This window comes from Myodes glareolus, chromosome 12, assembly GCF_982192425.1.
Source record: "Myodes glareolus chromosome 12, mMyoGla1.1, whole genome shotgun sequence".
NCBI lineage: Eukaryota > Metazoa > Chordata > Mammalia > Rodentia > Cricetidae > Myodes > Myodes glareolus.
In genome coordinates, this window is record NC_142037.1 from 52,486,254 (window position 1) to 52,507,201 (window position 20,948).

A 20,948-nucleotide genomic window follows, 5' to 3' on the forward strand; every position below is an offset into this window, starting at 1 on the left:
TTATTTGCACTGACTCCAATTCCTAGAATTTCCATTATGTAAATTTAGCCCCCATGCAAAACACTTTGTGTGGCAAATGCTTTTTCAATTTAAAAGTTTTCTCGAGTTTAATACCCCTTCCCAAGCTTCAATTTTTTTTTCCTTATAGTAACTTTTCTCACTTGCAGTCCATAATTTAAACACCTGGGATGAAACAGATGCATATGAAAGATTTGGGTGTTCTTTTGATCTGTACTCAAGACAAATTACACCTGAATTTCCAAGAGATTTAGGATATTTATTAAAGTTAAGCTTATGAAGTTAAAACATGCGACTTTGTAAAAGATAATCAAGTAGTTTAATATTGCACTGGAAATTTATTTTTCTCTCACAAAAACAATGAAGACAAATCATGATGCCATGTTTTCTTTCTTTTTTTTTTGGAAAATGTTAGCATTTAATTGTCCTCCCTGAATGGCTTCAAGCCACCAGAACACAGGCACCTCCAACACCCTTTATCTTCTCTTCAGCTCTTCTGCTGAAAAATTTGGCTTTCACGATGACAGGCTGCTTAGGGAGCTTTCCCTTGCCCAGAACTTTGTAGTAGCCGGATCGCACGACGTCAATGATGGGAGCAACTCCAGTCTTGTTCTTGGCTGCGTTAACCCGGGTCTGCTCACTGACCAGCGTCCACAGTTTATCCAGGTTGACAGTCGGGCAGAAGCTCTGGTTCCTCTTTAAGTGGTAATGCCTCATACCAACTTTCCCGAAGTAACCTGGATGATATTTGTCGAAATTGATCCTATGATAATGCATGCCTCCAGCGTTCCCGCGTCCTCCTGGATGCTTGTGATGTTTACCGATGCGGCCATGGCCGTGACTCACGTGGCCCCGGAGTTTCCGGGTCTTCCTCAGTCTGGATGGCATGGCGGTGGCAGAAAGGAAAGAGGGAGGAACTCGCGAAGTATCGCGAGGTAGCAAGTGTGGGGGCAGGACGATTGCCCATGTTTTCTTTCTAAGAACAAAGAGATACATGACCTTCTAAGCCTGGTTTGAATAGATTTCTCATTGCTTATTGAATAAATATTAGTTAATGTGATCTCTATTTTCTTCTAGACAAATGAAGGTATTTGGCTGTGTGAAGGATTTCTAGCATTTGCGGATTATTAAGGAATTTAGACATTCTGTGGTCTTGGCTTTGTTTGGAGATTAGGAACCATTCTTCTAGCTAAATGTAGTACTGAACAGATTGGAGAAGAGGCACTTTGAAGTTTCTTGTGCTGTAATGAGATCAATAAATTCTTATCACATTCCCATTGCATTTTGGTGGCAGGGGCCTAGACCCTGCATTTCTAGGCAGTCGTGACTGTTTAAGAAGATCCAAGAAGCTAGCATTGAGCAGTAAGAATTGAGTTGTTCGATTGTAAACTTGGTTGAGCATTGACATTACTAAACCTGAAAATTACCAGCACCAGGTTCTTCCCTGCCACTGCCTCTACTTTGATATGACTAGTGTGGATGCTTTCTGGGTATCATTATTTTAAATTCACCTCAGGATGTTCCAATTTGCAGCCTAGATTGAAAATAACTGCTTGAGTAAAAGTGTATGAATATGCCAATAGATTGGGTTGTCTTTCTTTCTATCTCCCACCCATAATAAAAGTTCATTTAAAATAAGATTATTGCTCGAATTAGTGTATGTTATTTTTTATTGACTATAACACAAAAGAAACATCTTTTAAAACACTTTGCAAGTTTAATTTTTGTTCTGAAATTATTTAACTATGGCTTAATAAGTATTGGTGGGCACAATTATTTTAACAATGGTAAAATGTAAATCTTTCAGGCCTTATTTTTCCAATTTGATAACATTAAACACTTAACATGATCAATTTAATATTAAAAATAAGCAGGGGATGTTATCCATTGTTTGTTTTTCTTCATATTTGTATTCATTTCCTTCAGATAGAACAATACCAGCTGAAGCAGTTACAGCCATCCTGTTTGGTAAGGAAGAGTATTTGGATAACTCAGATATTTGAAAGTTGCCTGTGCAGAATAATCACACAGCAAACTGAACTGAGTCAGATTTCTATTGTTGTAAATTATTTACCCATGAATTACTTCTTTACTATCCATACCCCAGAGAAAATCATTCTAACTACCTCACCCACTTATACCTTCCCTCTTAACAAGTAGCTGATAATGAATGTTCTAATTACTATGTGGAGGATTAAGACCTTTCTAAGAGTGTTAGCTATATTTCACCTTGCTATTATGCAGGAGGTTATATAATTAACATGCCTCATAGCAAAATATAAAAAACATGTTTAAGAAACTTCTTTTAAAGAATTGATGTTAAGAGGTTTTCTTTTTTGGTATTAGTATTTGGCAATGTTCTGTAGCATGTTTTAGTAGAAGACTTGGATCACCATTTTTGTAATAATTTGACAACCCTTAGACGTCTAATAATGCTTATTTCCCGTTTATAAATAGCATCTGAATTTTTTAGTTGTAAATCTTCAGAAAAAATATGGGCTGCTCACTTTAAATAGTATTGTGTGGTTAGAGAGATGGCTCATATTGTTTGTGATTTTTGCATATAATCACTATATTTGTAAGTTAATGTATGCAGATGCAGACAGCAACATCTATTCAGGCAGAAGTTTTATCCCCATTCAGGAGTATCTTATGCATATTCATTTATTTAGAAATATATTCTGATATTCTTAAGAATCAGTGTGATTTGAATTAACTTACGTTCATTCTCATGTGGTCTTAATCTTACATGGATAAGATTGTGCATATAAATAAGCGAATTTGATATCTTTATGTATGTGCATGTGTGTGTCTGATGTTGACACTGGCCTAAAGTGGCTTTGTAACAATAAATATTGTTTACCTTTTTTAACCCTTTTTCTGAAGCTAGTTTAGTAACTGAATATCAAATTTTATAGGTGAGACAAACATCTAGGGCTCAAGAAACATCAAAGAAAAGGGGGCAAGAAGATTTTACGAAACAGAAAACTTGGATGCCACAGTGTCTTCTAATGTCTTCTCGATGTAAGAAGGAAGCTGCAGTCATGAAATCTCAACAACGTGTTTGCCTAAATAAAGCCTACATAATGACAAGTAACAATCCAAAAGTAGTACAGTAATAGTGGAATTTCTTAAGGTTCCACCCCTAGATGAAGACTTATAGCAAATCAATGGCTGCTGAGAGAAGGACATTCAATCTTCTCAAGGGACAAGCTCTGGAAGTTTAGGCAACTCCAAGTGGTGAGCCCTAAGGACGTATCTATAGAAACAATACTTTGTTGATACAAAGCATGATTAGAGACCATTAGGAAGAACTACGCATGAACAGACTTACAAACATGTCACGGGTGTTCAAATTTTCAGAAACAGTTCCATTTCATGTAATCTTTTTTTGTTCAGTTGTTCTTGAAAATGCAAATAAAACTTGAAACTGACTTCAGAAGCTTCCAGTACTTTAGCAATACAACACACGAAAGGACTTTTAAACAGTCCTCCATAACATTGTATTGAAAAAAATAAAATTTTCCTGTCTACCTTTTCTAGTCTATCTTTTGTAATATTCAGACACACAATTTGTACCCAACACTACCATGCACATGAATGAATATTTTGAAGGTTTGATTAATTTGGATTGTGCTTTTAAAATGTCTTATTTTCCTTTTAGAAGTCTATCTCACCCAAAATTAAACTAAATATATTTCGGCATTAGTAGTGGATTTATCTCATTAAAAATTAAAATGATGTCTCTATAACTTACACTAAAAGTAAAACCATGGCAGATATTTTTTGATAAGCTGATCTCCTGTAAATGAAACACATCGCAAAGGGCATGTATGAATATATGCATATTTACAGATTAAATAATTCAGCAAGTATGCTTCATGTTTCCTTTAAAACAATTTTTCTGTTTTAGAAACAGATCAATATTTAGTGAGTAGCAATAAAAATAACAAATTGAAGGATATTGTGGCTAAATTTTCATTCAAATAATAGCAAAAAATAAATAGAAGATAAGGACATTTGTTTTGAGTTTTTAAGACAGACACTTCACATGGAGCTGAGGCTACCCTCTGGTGCACAGTCCTCTTGCCTCACCCCTGAGTACTGGGATTATATGTTTGTGCCACAAAGCCTGACTCCAGTATTTTAAAGGGTAGATAATTATAGGAAGGTAAAGTGATTCTAAGGATTTGCAATATAAAAACACCATGGCATCCTCTTAACAAAATCCCCAATAGTTCACATTCTGCCATATTTTCTCCAAATGTCAATGTGTGTTTAAAATTGTTGAGCATTGATTTTGAAATTTAACTAACAAACATAGGTTGTACATTATTTTATGTTTTATTTTTATTGTTTTAAAATACAGGTTGATCAAATAGTTTTTGATTGTACAAAACTAGTTCATTATTGTGGTAACTTCTACATTTATGTAACACAGGCTTTTATTTTTTTTTGCTTTTTTAACTTAATTTTTAAATTTATTTTTATAATTTCATATATAGATACTGTATTTACAACTCCCCACCTTCCACCTTTAAACTTTACTTTCTAGGATAAAAGTGTAACTACTTCTGAAATAGAAGAGGCCTGATCTGAACGGGTGAAGGCTATGATGATTATAGATTGACTCAAGGGCTCACCCCTCAGAAATCAAGGCAGAAGGAAGCTAGACCATGAGCTAAATCAAGTCTTTTAGTACATTTTAGCTGCACAAAATTACTTTTTTGAATTTGAAATGATGTTGAATGAACTAAACTAAAAATGTTAGAGTAAAAGGTTTTAAAAAAATGGCTGCATATTATTTTCTTGAAAAAGCTGCAAGATAAATATATTTGATTTTTTTGCCCCAAATCAACATTCTTGCTGGTCTTTTTCCATATGTTAAATTCTGGAGGGTATCATTTCTCATTTCACTGTGTATTACAGAATAAATATTCACTGTAGACAGAAACACATATGAATATTCAATCCAGAATGAAATGAGCCTTTTAAGATACAAGAATTATTGGAAAATTCCATTGTTTCATAAGGTTTCTTTAGCTATTGGCTGTTTATAGCTTGTTGGAATGTAGATTATGTATAAATTCGTTGTGATACCCAAAGAATGTTTTAAGACTGCAAACGTATTTTCTATTTATTAAACTATGTAAGAAAGTTAGAGATTATTAGGTAAAAGAAGGTAAAATTGAATAATAACTTCCTTTAGAAGAAAAATCAAAGGTCTAGCTACCCTGAGAACCTATACTTTCTTAGGTCAGCAATGAGTTATGGAGGAGGAGTTCTGAGTGGAGAAACCATATGGTAGGCAAGGTTTTAATTCTTTCAGGCCGTATGACTGTATGGCAAGATGACAAAGAGAGGAAAAGGAGATTATATGCCCTTGTTGTTTTAAGTCATGGAAACAAACGAGAAGGTTTCCTATCATAGTTTGAAGAGGTTAATTAAAACCTAGGGTGTAAATACAGAAAGAACTACCTGTTTTTGTGAGTCCTCATCAACTGAGTTGGTTAAAAATTAACAACTTCGCCTTACAGAAATGCCCACGTCTACAAGTAATTTTCCTGTTGAGGCACAAGTAATGAATATGACACCTAAAATATGTGCATTTAAATAATTCAATGTAAACCACTGGATCTAATTGTTATAAAGATAAGAATGTACAGTTGAAATCAGAGAAGTGGTGTCATGCTAAAAATCAACATTAAAGTAAAATTCTCAAAAGCATATTTTACAAGTAGGCAAATATGTCTCTAGATTTCAATGTTGAGTAACATTTTTTTCAAAGTTTATTAAATTATAAAAGTTTCCATTTCCGCCCCCCTTCAACCACCCTCACACTCTCCCCACTCCCTCTCCTCCTCCCTCTCCATCCCTAAGAGCAGTCAGGGTTTCCTGCCCTGTGGGTAGTTCAAGTTCCTCCCCCCTCCCTCCAGGTCCAGGAAGGTGAGTATCCAAACAGACTGGATCCCAAAAAATCCAGTATATGCAGAGGAAACAAGTCCCAGTGTCATTGTCAATGGCTTTTAAGAAAGACTCCGGGCCAGCCACATTCAGAGAATCCGGCCACATTCAGAGAATCTGGTTGGATCACGTGCTCGTTCAGTCACAGTCCTACTGGCCTTGGTGAACTCTCATTAGATCAGTCCCCTTGTATCAGTGGGTGATTGCACCCCTCGCGGTTCTGATTTCCTTTTTCATGTTCTTGCTTCTTCTGCTCCTCATTTGGACCTTGGGGGGGCTCAGTCCGGTGCTCCAATGTGGGTCTCCGTCTGTATCGCCATCCATCGTCGGATGAAGGTTCCCTCTGGTCTTACCTTCTTTGTTCACGTTCTCTTTCTTTCTGCTTCTCGTTTGGACCTAGGGAGTTAAGTCCAGTGTTCCAATGTGGGTCTCTGTCTCTTTCTCCATCCATTGCCAGAGGAAGGTTCTATGGTGATAAGCAAAATATTCATCAGAATGGTTATGGGCCAAGGTGAAGATCTCCCAGGCAGAAGGTAGCCTTTTTGTCTTACTGACAGTGTCCTTTGCTTTACAGAAGATTCTCAGTTTCAAGAGGTCCCATTTATTCATTGATTCTCTTATTGTCTGTGCTACAGGGGTTCTACCTAGGAAGTGGTTTCCTGTGCCTAGTATTGTAGACTACTTCCCACTTTCTCTTCTTTCTGGTTCAGAGAGGTCAGATTAATGTTGAGGTCTTTAATCCATTTGTACTTGATTTTTGTGCATGGTGAAAGATATGGATCTACTTTCATTCTTCTACAGGTTGACATCCAGTTATGCCAGCACCATTTGTTAAAGATGCTTTCCTTCTTCCATTGTATATCTTTAGCCCCCTTGTCGAAAATCAAGTGTTCATAGGTTTGTGGGTTAATATCTGGGTCTTCTATTCAATTCCATAGGTCGACTTCTCTGTTCTTATGCCAGTACCAAGCTGTTTTCAATACTGTAGCAGTGTAATAGAGTTTGAAGTCAGGGATGGTTATACCTCCAGAAGTTCCTTTATTATATAAGATTGTTTTGGCTATCCTGGGTTTTTTGTTTTTATATATAAAATTAATTATTATTCTCTCAAGGTCTGTGAAGAAGTTTGATGGGATTTTGATGGGGATTGCATTGAATCTATAGATTTCTCTTGGTAGAATTGCCATTTTTACTATGTTGATCCTCCCAATCCAAGAGCAAGGGAGATCATTCCATTTTCTGGTATCCTCCTCAATTTCTTTCTTCAAAGACTTAAAGTTCTTGTCAAATAGGTCTTTCACTTCCTTGGTCAGAGTTATCCCAAGGTATTTTATGCTATTTGTGGCTATCGTGAAAGGTGAAGTTTCTCTGATTTCCCTCCCTGCTTCTTTATCCTTTGTGTATAGGAGGACAACTGATTTTTTGGAGTTGATCTTGTATCCTGCCACATCACTAAAGGTGTTTATCAGCTGTATGAGTTCTTTGGTAGAGTTTTTGGGGTCGCTCGTGTATACTATCATATCGTCATCAAATAACGAGAGTTTAACTTCTTCCTTTCCAATTAGAATCCCCTTGATCCCCTTATGTTGTCGTATTGCTATTGCTAGAACTTCTAGCACCAAATTGAAGAGGTATCGGAGAGTGGACAGCCTTGTCTTGTTCCTGATTTCAATGGAATGGCTTTGAGTTTCTCTCCGTTCAGTTTGATGTTAGCTGTCGGCTTGCTGTAAATAGCTTTTATTATATTTAGGTATGATCCTTGTATCCCCAATCTCTCCAACACCTTTATCATAAAGGGATGTTGGATTTTGTCAAATGCTTTTTCAGCATCTAATGAGATGATCATATTGTTTTTTTCTTTCAGTTTATTTATATGATGGATTACATTGATGGATTTGCATATGTTGAACCAGCCCTGCATCTCTGGAATGAAGCTGACTTGATCATAATGGATAATTTTTCTAATGTGCTCTTGGATTTGGTTTGCCAGTATTTTATTGAGAATTTTCGCGTTGATGTTCATGAGTGAGATTGGCCTGTAATTCTCTTTCTTGGTTGTGTCTTTGTGTGGTTTTGGTATTAGGGTAACTGTAGCTTCATAAAAGGAGTTAGGAAATGACTCTTCTGTTTCTATATTGTGGAATACGTTAAGGAGTATAGGTATTAGCTCTTCCTGGAAGTTCTGGTAAAATTCTGCATTGAAACCATCTGGTCCTGGGCTTTTTTTGGTAGGGAGATTTTTGATTACAGCTTCTAATTCTTCGCGACTAACAGGTCTATTTAGATTGTTTACCTGTTCTTGGTTAAACTTTGGTATATGGTACTTATCTAAAAAAATGTCCATTTCTTTTACATTTTCCAACTTTGTGGCATATAAACTTTCGTAGTAAGATCTAATGATTCTCTGAATTTCCTCTATGTCTGTTGTTATGTCCCCCTTTTCATTTCTGATCTTATTAATTTGGGTGTTCTCTCTCTGCCATTTGATTAGTTTGGCTAGGGGTTTGTCAATCTTGTTGATTTTCTCCAAGAAACAACTTTTTGTTTCGTTGATTTTTTGGATTGTTTTCTATGTTTCTATTTTGTTGATTTCAGCCCTCAGTTTGATTATTTCCAATCTTCTACTCCTCCTGGGAGAGTCTGCTTCTTTTTTTTCCAGTGCTTTGAGGTGTGCTGTTAAGTGTCCAATATGTGCTTTCTCCATTTTCTTTAATTGGGCACTTAGTGCTATGAACTTTCCTCTTAGCACTGCTTTCATGTGTCCCATAGGTTTGAGTATGTTGTGTCTTTATTTTCATTAAATTAAAGAAAGACTTTAACTTCTTTCTTTATTTCTTCCTTGACCCAGGGATGATTCAGTAGTTGACTGTTCAACTTCCACACATTTGTAGGCTTTCTGGTGTTCGAATTGTTATTGAATTCTAACTTTATTCCATGGTGATCCGACAAGACACAGGTGGTTACTAATATTTTTTGTATCTATGGAAGTTTGCTTTGTTTCCGAGTATGTGATCAATTTTTGAGAAGGTTCCATGAGCTGCAGAGAAGAAGGTATATTGTTTCCTTTTTGAGTGGAACGTTCTATAGATATCTGTTAAGTCCATTTGATTCATTACCTCTAGTAATTCTCTTATTTTCTTGTGAGTTTCTGTCTGATTGACCTGTCCATTGGTGAGACAGGTGTGTTGAAGTCTCCTACTATTAGTGTGTGTGGTTTGATGACTGCCGTGAGTTCTAAAAGTTTTTCTTTTACATAAGTGGGTGCTTTTATATTAGGGGCATAGATATTCAGGATTGAGGCTACCTCCTGATTAATTGTTCCTTTTATGAGTATAAAATGTCCATCTCCATCTCTTCTGATTGATTTTAGTTTGAAGTCAGTTTTGTTAGATATTAGAATGGCCACACTGACTTGTTTCTTAGGTCCGTTTGCTTGGAAAACTTTTTCCCAACCCTTTACTCTGAGTAGATGTCTATCTTTGTGGTTGAGGTGTGTTTCTTGTAAACAGCAGAATGTTGGATCCTGTTTTCGTATCCAATCTCTTAGCCTGTGCCTTTTTATAGGTGAATTGAGACCATTGATATTAAGTGATATTAATGACCAGTGGTTGTTCATTCTGGTTATCATTTTTTTTGTGTGTGTGTGTAGTAGAGTTTGTGTTGTTTCTCTTCTTTGAGTTGTGGTTGTGAAGGGTCGCTAAATGTCTGGGTTATTGTAGGAAGTGATGGCAATGTTGGATTCCTTGGGTTGCGATTTTCCTTCTATTACTTTCTGTAAGGCTGGATTTGTGGCTACGAATTGTTTAAATTTATTTTTATCCTGGAATATTTTTTTTCTCCGTTGATAGTGAACGATAGCTTGGCTGGGTATAGTAGTCACGGTTTGCATCCATGGTCTCTTAGTTTCTGCAGTACCTCTATCCAGGATCTTCTGGCTTTCATGGTTTCCATAGAGAAGTCCAGTGTAAGCCTGATAGGTTTACCTTTATAAGTTACTTGACCTTTTTCCTTTGCAGCTCTTAAAATTCTTTCTTTAATCTGTATGTTTTGTGTTTTGATTATTATATGGTGAGGGGATGTTTTTTTCTGATCCAGTCTATTCGGTGTTCTGTATGCTTCTTGAACCTTCATAGGAATATCGTTCTTTAGGTTGGGAAAGTTTTCTTTTATAATTTTGTTGAATATATTTTCTGGGCCTTTGATCTGCAGTTCTTCTCCTTCTTCAATCCCTATTATTCTTAGATTTGGTTTTTTTATTGTGTCCCAGATTTCCTGAATGTTTTGTGAAGAGAATTTGTTGGATTTGCCGTTTTCTTTGACCAGAGCATTTATTTTCTCTATGGTATCTTCAGAATCTGAGATTCGTTCTTCTATCTCTTGTATTCTATTGGTTATGCTTGATTCTGTAGTCTCTGTTCGTTTACCTAGGTTTTCCATATCCATCTGGGTCTCGGTTTGTGTTTTCTTCATTGCCTCCATTTCAGTTTTCAATTCTTGGACTGTTTCCTTTACCTGTTTGATTGTTTTTTCTTGGGTTCTCAGGGTCTCATTCACAGATTTACTTATTTCTTCAAACTTTTTGTTATATTTCTCATCTATTTCTATACTCATTTCTTCAAACTTTTTGTTATATTTCTCATCCAATTCTTTAAGGGAGTTATTCATATCCTGTTCAAGGGACTCTATTGCTTTCATAATGGTACTTTTTTCCACTTCTTCTGAGTTAAGGTGTTCAAGTCCTTCTATTGTAGGGTCGTTGGGATCTGGTGTTTTCATGTTGTTTTTCAGATTGTTGGAGGAGGTCTTGCCTTGGCGTCTGCCCATCTCTTCTTTCAAATGCTCTCTATTGGAACTTCTGGTATCGGGTCAGGTTCCCTTCTTGGGCAGGGACTTCACTGACAGAATGCCCACCTTTCCTCAGGCAGGCTATTGAAGCACAGGCACTCCCTCTTTCCGGGATGCACTTACAATGCAGGCCCAGCTTGCAAGGCAGGTGTGCTGGGGAAATTTTATGGCCCCAGAGGGAAGGGAGAAATATAGGAATTCGTACCTGAATGGGAGCTGGGATGGCAGGTGGGAGGGTGGAGCCAGCACTGCAAGGTGACCTGGGCGTCTATGGGGTCGGGGAAAGCCCCAGCTCCTCCTCACCGGGACCCTGCCATGGGCCTGAAGCAAACTCACTCCTCTGATGGCCCTCTGCTAGAAGTCAGGCCCCCTGCTGGTCAGGAATGTTGCTGAGCTGGCACCTGGTCCACCTGTCCTCAGGGAGGCCTTTAAGACCCAGGAACTGCCTCCACCTGGGATGCGCCTTCAGCCCAGGCCCAGCTTGCAAGGCAGCTCAGCTGGGGAAATTTTATGGCCCCAGGTGGAAGGGAGCAATATAGGAATTTGTACCTGGGTGGGAGTTGGGATGGCAGGCGGGAGGATGGAGCCAGCACCGCAGGGTGACCTGGACGTCTATCTCTTTTTTATTTTTCTTTCCTTCAAATCCCAAATACATCCCTCCAACTCTCCCTCAAATTTATGCCTTCTTCTTTTTCTCTTAAATGCCTATATTATATACGTATATTCATAAATATAACCTGTTCATTCTGTATAGTATTACTTATATGTATGCTTTCAGAGTTGATTTTTTGGCACTGGACACCCAGTTTCTAGGCTTTTCCCTGGGGAATACCATATTTCACGCTCTCGGCTTTGCTCAGCTGCCTGTCGTTTTTAGTGTAGGGATGAGGACCCTTCTCCATGCACTTTAATAAGTCTGTTGATGTCATCCTTACTCAGCTCATGTTTGAACAGTTGTTAAATAAGGGGCTGCTTGCTGGTTCTGGCCACTTAGCCCTGAAATAATCCCACAGAAACTGTATTCATTAAATCACTGCTTGGTCAATTAGCTATTGCTTCTTACTGGCTAATTCTTACATATTAATTTAACCCATTTCTAGTAATCTCTCTGACTCTGACTCCTTTCTTCCAGCATTCAGCTTAGTTTTCTGCACCTAGCTCTGTTCCCCTGTATACTGCTATAGGCCCAAAGCAGTTTCTTCATTTATCATTGGTAATCACAGCATACAGAGGGGAAATCCCACATCAAACAGTCATGTGGGTGAAACTATTTAGTTGTAACTCCTGATATTACTAGAAAACACAACTTCACAGCAACTAATTCTAACACTACAGAGATAGAGGCTGGAGGATCTCACTGTGTCCCAGGCTAGACTAGTGTATAAACTGTGAGTTCTAGAGCAATCAAATTTACACAGTGAGACCCTGTCTCAAAAATACAAATTATTCTACTGTATTCTTTCTAACAATAATAGTCAAGAGGTTAACATATAAGCAATATTTGTAAAGCAGTACCTCTTTGTCCTGTTAATTTATATTTTGATATTTATTAGTAAATTTTGTGCCCCCTTTATAAAAACAAAAGAAGATGGGCTATCAGATTGGATTAAAAACTAGAACTGTATCTTCCATACTGTGATTTCTGATTGTATATTTTCATGGGTCTGTGTGCACATGTGTACATAACTTGACACATATTTTTCTTGTGTATTTTTCTTTATTTTTGTCATTTTTGTTTGTTTTATTCTGACTTAAATGTTTTATTTGATTATTTTTTAAAGAGAGGAAAAGAAACATGGAGTTGGATGATGGGGGCATAGTGCAACTCTTGGAGGACATGAGGAAGAGGAAACCAGGATTAGAATATATTGTATGGAAAATTATTTTCAATAAGAAGGTATATGTTTGTGCCAGGAATTGGTGGTACATGCCTTTAAACACGGCACTTGGGTGGCAGAGGCAGACAGATCTGTGTGCATTCAAGACCAGCCTGGTCTACAGGAGTTAGTTCCAAAGAGGCTCCAAAGCTCCTGAAAAACTCTCTCTCAAAAAACCAAAAATAAGTAAATAAAATAAAATATGTGTTGTCTATAAGTAAAAGCAATGAAAAGTATGCAAGGATAGTCTCAAATAATGAGGCTTACAAATCCAAATTTTCAAGCCAGCCTTGATTGTAGGCTTTAATCCTATCTCAAAGCAAACAATCAAAACAGTGAAAAAATGTATTCCATACAAACGTTAATGAAAATAATGTTTTCCAGGCTAGAAATATCAAACAATGAGAACTTTGAGGTAGGAAATATCTGGATTAGAAATAGTCATCCCTAATGATATAGCTTCAGTTTTTTAGTGGGACCTAAAAGTCTAAACTCCATATAGACTTTATAGTAGAGTTCAAAACACATGAAACAAAATATTGACCAACTGAAGAGAAGAAATAGACAAACCCATGATCGTAATCAGCTATTTGAGCAGTTTTTTCCAGATTTTCAAAAGATGAAGTGTGACTTTAATAGAGACATTAAAGGTAAATAGGACTTCCATCTTTCCTGACTTAACTCAAATTGATCCATCATTCCATCAAGAAACTCCAGGAAGAATTCTTTAGTCCACATGAATGGCTCATCAATACAGAGCACAAAATATAGGTCATTAAATTTAAATCTATTATGCAGGATTTAATTTCTGAAAACGATTAGAATCTATTCAAAGATAAGTAGCAGAAAATTTAGAGAAAATTAAAAAACTCTTAAATTATAAAGAAAAATTTTATAAAACACTTCTGGGTTAAATATATATTTAAAATAAAAGTAAAATGATTATAATTTAATAAAAAGAAAACTATAATACATAAATTTGTAAAATATACCTAAATCGATACTTAAGTGTACTTTCCTATTTATAAATATATTGGAAAAGCTGAAAAACCTTTACAGTGGTTTCTGTTTTGTACACCTTCATAAAAGAAAGAACAAATTAAATGCAACACAAATAGAAACAAAGTAAAAATGAAGGATAGTAATCAATAGTTCAGAACTGCTTTGAACAATTTCCATAATAGTGTTGTTTATTGAAGTCCCCTGGGACTGAATTTCCACTGTTATGCTAAAAAAAACTTACAGAGGCAAAGATATTATTGAGAAAACTTCTTCTAAGCAAGATTCATATTGTCTTCATCTTTTAGTCTCCTACAGCAACTTAAATAGTGTTGTAAACATTGTAATAAACTAATAGTGTCTGTTACATTAATTTCTACTGACTCACTATCTACATACTGTTCATGCCATCTCTGAAACATCATTTTTGTAAAAACACTCATTATAGAATTTATTTTTTAATAATTGAAAAGCTAAGTAGGAGTGTGACTGTAAACAAGCTTACAGTTTCAATTAAAATCAGTTTAACAATATTTCTTTGACTATATATACACCAAAGCTATTAAAAATGTTCAGAGAGTAAATCATCTAGGAGTTCATGAGATCTCAACGTTGGTTTGCTATCATCAGTGGGAAAAGAACACAGGTGAAATGTATTCATCAGTAGCTTCTGACCCAATGAGTGTAATTTAAACAATTACTAAAAATGAACTGTGTTCTTTTATTTTCTTGTTATAGTTACTGCAAAGCTATTATTCAGGAAGTCGGTGAAGACATTGTTGGTAAAATATTTGCTGCGCAAGTGTTAAGACCTGAGTTTAGCTCTCCAGTACCCACTAAAAGCCAAATGTGATAACCTGCATTTATAACTTTATACTGTAGGGCCTCACTGGCAAGCCAGTTTATTGGAAACAATAAGCTCCAGGGTCAATGAAAGATTTTGCCTCTAAAATAAAGTGCAATAGTGATCAAGGAAGTCACTTGCTTTGGATATTTGGCATGCACATATGCAAACATTACATAGACACACACACACACACACACACACACACACACACATTGAATCATTTTGAGTATTCACCAAGTTTATGCATCTTGGATGGAAACCAGGGAAATGTCAGATGTGGGCAATGAAAGAAAGACAGGAGAGAAGCTTGAACTTTAGAACATCCTTTGGTAATCATGTTAGGATGTAATGATGTAGGCAATATTGTTAAGGTATGGTTGCAATCTTTCCTTTGGATTTTTTTTAGGAGATAAAAATGCATCAATTGAGACTTGGAATCCACGGTTTGTTACCTATGTACTGTGTCCAACTGTGTGTGTGTGGTTTTTTCCCTGAGTTTTTTGCTGCAAAGAAGCTTCTTTGATGAGGGGCAAAACACTCATCCGTTGACATTAAAATGAGATTTAATGTGTAGTTAGGAATTACGCAGGTCTATCAAAGTAGCAGTAAAAAATTACTCTTAAGGCCCATGTCCTCTGAAGCCCTGGGAAATTGACTAGGTTTCTATGACTTTATCACAGCACTTACATCTAGGGCTCAGCGAACATCGTGGCATGGGAGGTGTGTGTGTAAAGCCTGCACACTAGGAACTCTGCTGTGGAGTAGCCTCTTATGAAAATGACTGCATAGACGTTATCTCTGACTCTTCTGCTGGCTTTTGGGACCCTACTTCTCATACTGGATTGTCTTGCTCAGTCTTTATACAAAAGGAGGTGCTTAGTCTTGCTGCAACTTGATATGCCATAGTTTGTTGATATTCATGAGAGGTCTTTGCTTTTTTGAATAGATACAGAGGGGGAATTGCTGTGGGAGTTCCTTCCGCTCCTTCAGCCAATCGCCGCTGAGTTACCAGCCCATTGGGGTGTGGTCTCTCTTTAAAAAAAGCAGCGGCTGTCCTCCACTCCCTCTTTGACTTCCAGCTCTGCTTCAGCCTCCTGGACTCCTTTCCTGTTCGCGCGGAGGGGCTGTTGTCTGGGACAGTAATCTGTAAGTTTTTTCCCCTTTGAATAAATAACCATTCTATTAATCATAATTCCAAACTAGTGTGGGATTGTCTGTGACTTACGCCTTCATCTGGCGCCCAACGTTCGGTTGTAGAACCCCCTTCCCCCCCACTCAACTGCTTGCTACCAGCTCGGCTAGTCATGAGACCTCCCTCAGTTGCGGCCTGTGCCCTGTGTGTGGAGCCAGCGGTAAACCCCATGCCTCCCAAGCTCCACAGGCTCGGGACAATCTCTGCAAGCCTGGTTTGCTCTTTTCTGAGTTGTTTTTAAATTTCCCTTGTAAGTGCGGTGCTTTAGTGGCGTGAATCAGAACGACTCAGTCACGTGGAGGCATACGCGGCTTCCGGGTTGCTCTTTTCTACCCCTGGATTCTGGGTTTCTGGTTCCATGTATGGAATTGATTTAATTAAATTTTCTTTCTTGAGCAACTTATATTTCCTAGTTTTTAACAAATACTAAGGCTGACACTGAAACAGGACCCATTTAAGTCACCTTTGCAGTGGTTCTAGTCGCAACTTGGCAACAGCGCCGCCAACTAGACAAGAGGCAATATGGCAGTTTTTGTTTCCAATGCCAATTTTACTGTTTTCTTTATTAATACAGTGGATTATGTCATGCAAGGTTTATATGACTATGGGAATATATTAATTTACTTGTTACTAGGTTTCAGTTTTCTTTTCAATATTTTATCATTAAGAAAGATACGATTTTTACAGACTAATGTTGAACAACTAGTTGAGAGGATTAAAATTATTGAAAATCAGGGCTTATCTGAACAAGTGGATACTATGATAGACAAAATTGACTCCATGTCCAAGGGTACTAGGAAGTTACCTGAAAGGGTACAGGCTGTTGAATTTGATGTTCAGACGTTATCACAAAGTTTTGATAAGGTAACAGATGGAATGTACCTCCAGAATGGGAACCAAAAAACTAATACCTTAGTGAAATTCCTAGAAACACGGGTAGGTCAGGAGATTCAGGATTTAAGGGATACAATGATAAAAAGATTAGAAATGATTGAAGAAATTATTGGAGCTGGTGAACAGAGTAAGAAGGCACAAGGACAGGATACAATGCCACCACCAGCTGTTAGAACTGGCTTACCCAGGGTTCTAACAACATACCCTGTAATTTATTCTGACAAAGGGTCAACTTCTAAAGGCTCAAAGGGAGTTAAAGAAGCTAGATGGACACCAATAGCAATGAATGATTTAAAAGAAATTAAGCAAGCTGTCGTTAATTTTGGCTTGCACTCTGCATTTGTTAAGGAAATGATAAGGACTTGGGCTTCTAATGTCAGAGCTACCCCCCATGATTTCTCTCAGCTAATGTCTGCAGTTTTAGATGATGGACCTTCCTTGATGTTTGGAATTTATTTCAGAGAAGAATCCAAACATATGGAACAGCAAGGAAGAGCAAAAGGTGTGGAGGTTTCCCAAGATCAAATTTTTGGTGTAGGAGCATATGCTGATCCACAGGTCCAAGCTCTTTATGATGAAGAAGTGCTGTCCTTATGTCTTAAAGCAGCCTTGAATGCTTTGAATAGAATACAAGATCCAGCAAAAAGGGTCAAATCATATACCAGGGTTAGGCAGGGACAGAGGGAACCCTTTACTGACTTTGTGCAAAGATTAATTAAGGCTCTGGACATAGGGGTAACAGACCCAGAAGCTAGACGAATACTTCTTGAATCTCTAGCTTTTGAAAATGCAAATACTGAATGTAAAAAGATAATTGGGCCTTTTTAGATCTAGATCAGCACCAATGGAAGAATGGATACAGCATACAATGAATGTTGAGATGTTTAGCTATAATGATGAATCCTAGGTAGGAGAAGCGATTTCCAAAGCTATGAGGAGACACCAAACTACCAGGTGTTTTAATTGTGGTAAATTAGGACATCTGAAAAGGGATTGCAGGCAAAGAAATTCTAGGAATAATATCTCCTCTGGGAATGACAAAAGTAGGAGACCTCAGCCTTCATATATATGCAAGAGATGCGGTAAAAGCCGACATTGGTCCAACGAATGCAGGTCAACAACAGACAGACAAGGCAACCCAATACCATCGGGAAACTCCTTGAGGGGCCTCTCGCAGGCCCCCAAGCCAAAAGTGGCCCAGTCATTCCCAGTTACAGTCAAAAATGTGTCTCACCAAGAAAATTAAAAACTCCAATGTCTGCCGTAAAAAGTAATAATGGTCTAAATGATGAATTACACGTGGAGAATGAGTCAAAAAATTCAGGAGGACAGAGTAAACATATATTTTGGCAAACGTATCTTAACGATCAAAGACCAAAGCTAAGAGTCTGTATAAATGGCATTTTTATTGAAGGCTTATTAGACACAGGTGCGGATGTAAGTATAATTACTCCAGAATCTTGGCATCCGAATTGGCCTCTTCATGAGGTAGATGTTCAGTTCCTGGGAACTGGAACCCTATCTCATGTAAAGCAAAGCACAAGATGGGTGGAATGCATAGGACCTGAAGGGCAAATAGGAAGATTAAGGCCATATATAGCAAATATTGCAATACATTTATGGGGCCGTGACCTCCCACAGCAATGGAATACCCAGATTAACATTCCTGTAGTTCCAGGAACTCACAATTCTGGGAAGGATATAATGAGGTATTATGGAAAAAGGTCACCAGCCATTCAGACTGTACAAGAACACACAGCCAATAGCAAACCTTTAGAGGTACCAACAGTCCTACCTTTAAAATGGCTAACTGAGAAGCCAATATGGATCAAGCAGTGGCCTCTAGCTGAAGATAAGTTACAGGCTTTGGAACAGCTGGTACAAGAGCAACTAGATGCTAACCATATTGAAGAATCAACCAGCCCTTGGAATTCTCCTGTGTTTGTTGTAAAAAAGAAATCTGGTAAATGGAGAATGGTGACAGATCTAAGAGCTGTCAACAAGGTAATTCAGCCTATGGGTCCGCTACATTCTGGAATTCCTTTGCCTTCTCTATTACCAAGAGGATGGCCTCTTATAGTTATTGATTTGAAAGATTGTTTTTTCACTATACCTTTGCAAAAAAAGGATAGAGAAAAATTTGCCTTCACAGTGCCTACTTATAATAATTCTCAGCCTACTAGGAGATATCAATGGACTGTCCTCCCACAGGGGATGCTCAATAGTCCCACATTGTGTCAATATTTTGTTAATAAGCCACTGGAAATAATTCGTAAGCAATTTCCCAAGTCCATAATTTATCATTACATGAATGACATTTTATTATCTGAGTAAAATAAAGATATTTTGGAAAGCTTGTTTGAAGAAGTAAAGAAAGTCTTGCCTAGGTGGGGATTACAAATTGCCCCTGAAAAGATTCAAAGAGGAGATTCTATTAATTACCTAGGCTACAGAATAGGGTTAGAGAAAATTCAAACACAAAAGGCACAAATTAGGAGAGACCGGTTACAGACTCTTAATGACTTCCAAAGACTGTTAGGAGATATTTCCAGTCTACGGCCAGCTGTTGGGATAACACCTGATCTAATAGTTCATTTAAACAAAACCTTAGATGGTGATAAGGATTTGAATAGTCCCAGAAAATTGACAGTTGAAGCAGAAAAGGAACTGACAATGATTGAGGAAAAATTACAGGAGACACATGTGGATAGGGTCAACCCGAATCTTAGTTCCATACTAGTCATACTGCCTTCCAGAATTTCTCCTACAGGGATTTTAATGCAGAGGAAAGATATTATTTTAGAGTGGATATTTATACCTCATAAACCAAGTAAAAAATTAAAAACTTATGTAGAAAAGGTCTCTGAATTAATTATAAAAGGTAAACTGAGATTTCATCAACTAGCAGGTATAGGCCCAGCAGAAATTATAGTGCCTTTTACTACTGAGGAAATAAGAAAGTTATGGGAAGATAATGAACCATGGCAAAGAGCTTGTGCTAATTTTTTGGGAGAAATTAGCAGCAACTATCCCAAAAGTGATAGACTTAACCTCATAAAGAGAACTTCTTGGATTCTTCCTAGAATTGTACGTGATGCTCCAATAACTGGAGCCCGGACATTTTATACTGATGCAAATAAATCAGGGAAAGCAGGTTATAAATTGGAAGAATTGAGTAAGGTGGAACAAAGCCCTTATAATTCTGTCCAGAAGGCAGAATTATATGCCATTCTTATGGTGCTAAGGGATTTTAAAGAACCTCTTAATAAGTTACAGATTCACAATATGCAGAAAGAGTTATCTTGCATATTGAAACCGCTGAATTCATACCAGATGACACAGAGTTGACTTCATTGTTTATCCAGATACAGGACATAATTAGGAATAGGCTTTGTCCAATGTACATAACACACATCCGGTCCCATACCGGTCTGCCTGGGCCTCTAGCACAAGGTAACGCTGAAATTGACCAATTATTGATTGGAAGCATTCTGCAGGCCTCAGAATTTCATAAAAAAATCACGTCAATAGTAAAGGCTTAAAGAAAGAGTTTTCTATTACATGGCAACAAGCTAAGGACATTATAAAGAGATGTCCTACTTGTTCTTTCTATAATCAAACACCATTGCCTGCAGGGAGTAACCCAAAGGGTACTCAAAGGAATGAAATCTGGCAGATGGATGTGTTCCACTTTATGGAATTTGGTAAATTAAAATATGTACACCACAACATAGACACGTATTCAGGTTTTCAATGGGCTACTGCCCTGAGCTCAGAAAAGACTGATTCGGTAATCACACATTTATTGGAAGTTATGGCCATCATGGGTATACCTGCACAAATAAAGACAGACAATGGTCCAGCATATGTATCTAAGAAAATGAAATGCTTCTTTGCTTATTATAATATAAAACACAATACAGGTATACCAAATAATCCTACAGGTCAGGCATTTATAGAAAGATCAAATCGTACTATAAAGGATATGCTAAACAAACAGAAAGGGATGAAAGATACCCCCAAGAAATAGATTGCATAATGCTTTATTAATCTTGAATTTTCTTAATGCTAATGAGAAAGGAACAACAGCAGCAGAGAGGCATTGGATAATGAAAAAAACTTCTGAACTAAACCAACCTGTTTATTTCAAAAACGTGCTGACCTCTCAATGGAAGCCAGAAGATGTGCTACGTTGGGGAAGGGGTTTTGCTCTTGTTTCCACAGGAGAAGAAAAATTGTGGATACCATCAAAATTAATAAAGGTTCAATTTGAAGAGGAGAAACCTCTTGGAAAGGAGAAATGACAGCTCAT

The 20,948-nt window shown here is 37.3% G+C and overlaps 1 pseudogene; it reads right to left on the reverse strand.

The window, feature by feature from the left end:
• Positions 1-413: 413 nt before the first annotated feature.
• LOC148120265 (large ribosomal subunit protein uL15 pseudogene) lies at positions 414-921 on the reverse strand (annotated as a pseudogene).
• Positions 922-20,948: the final 20,027 nt, after the last annotated feature.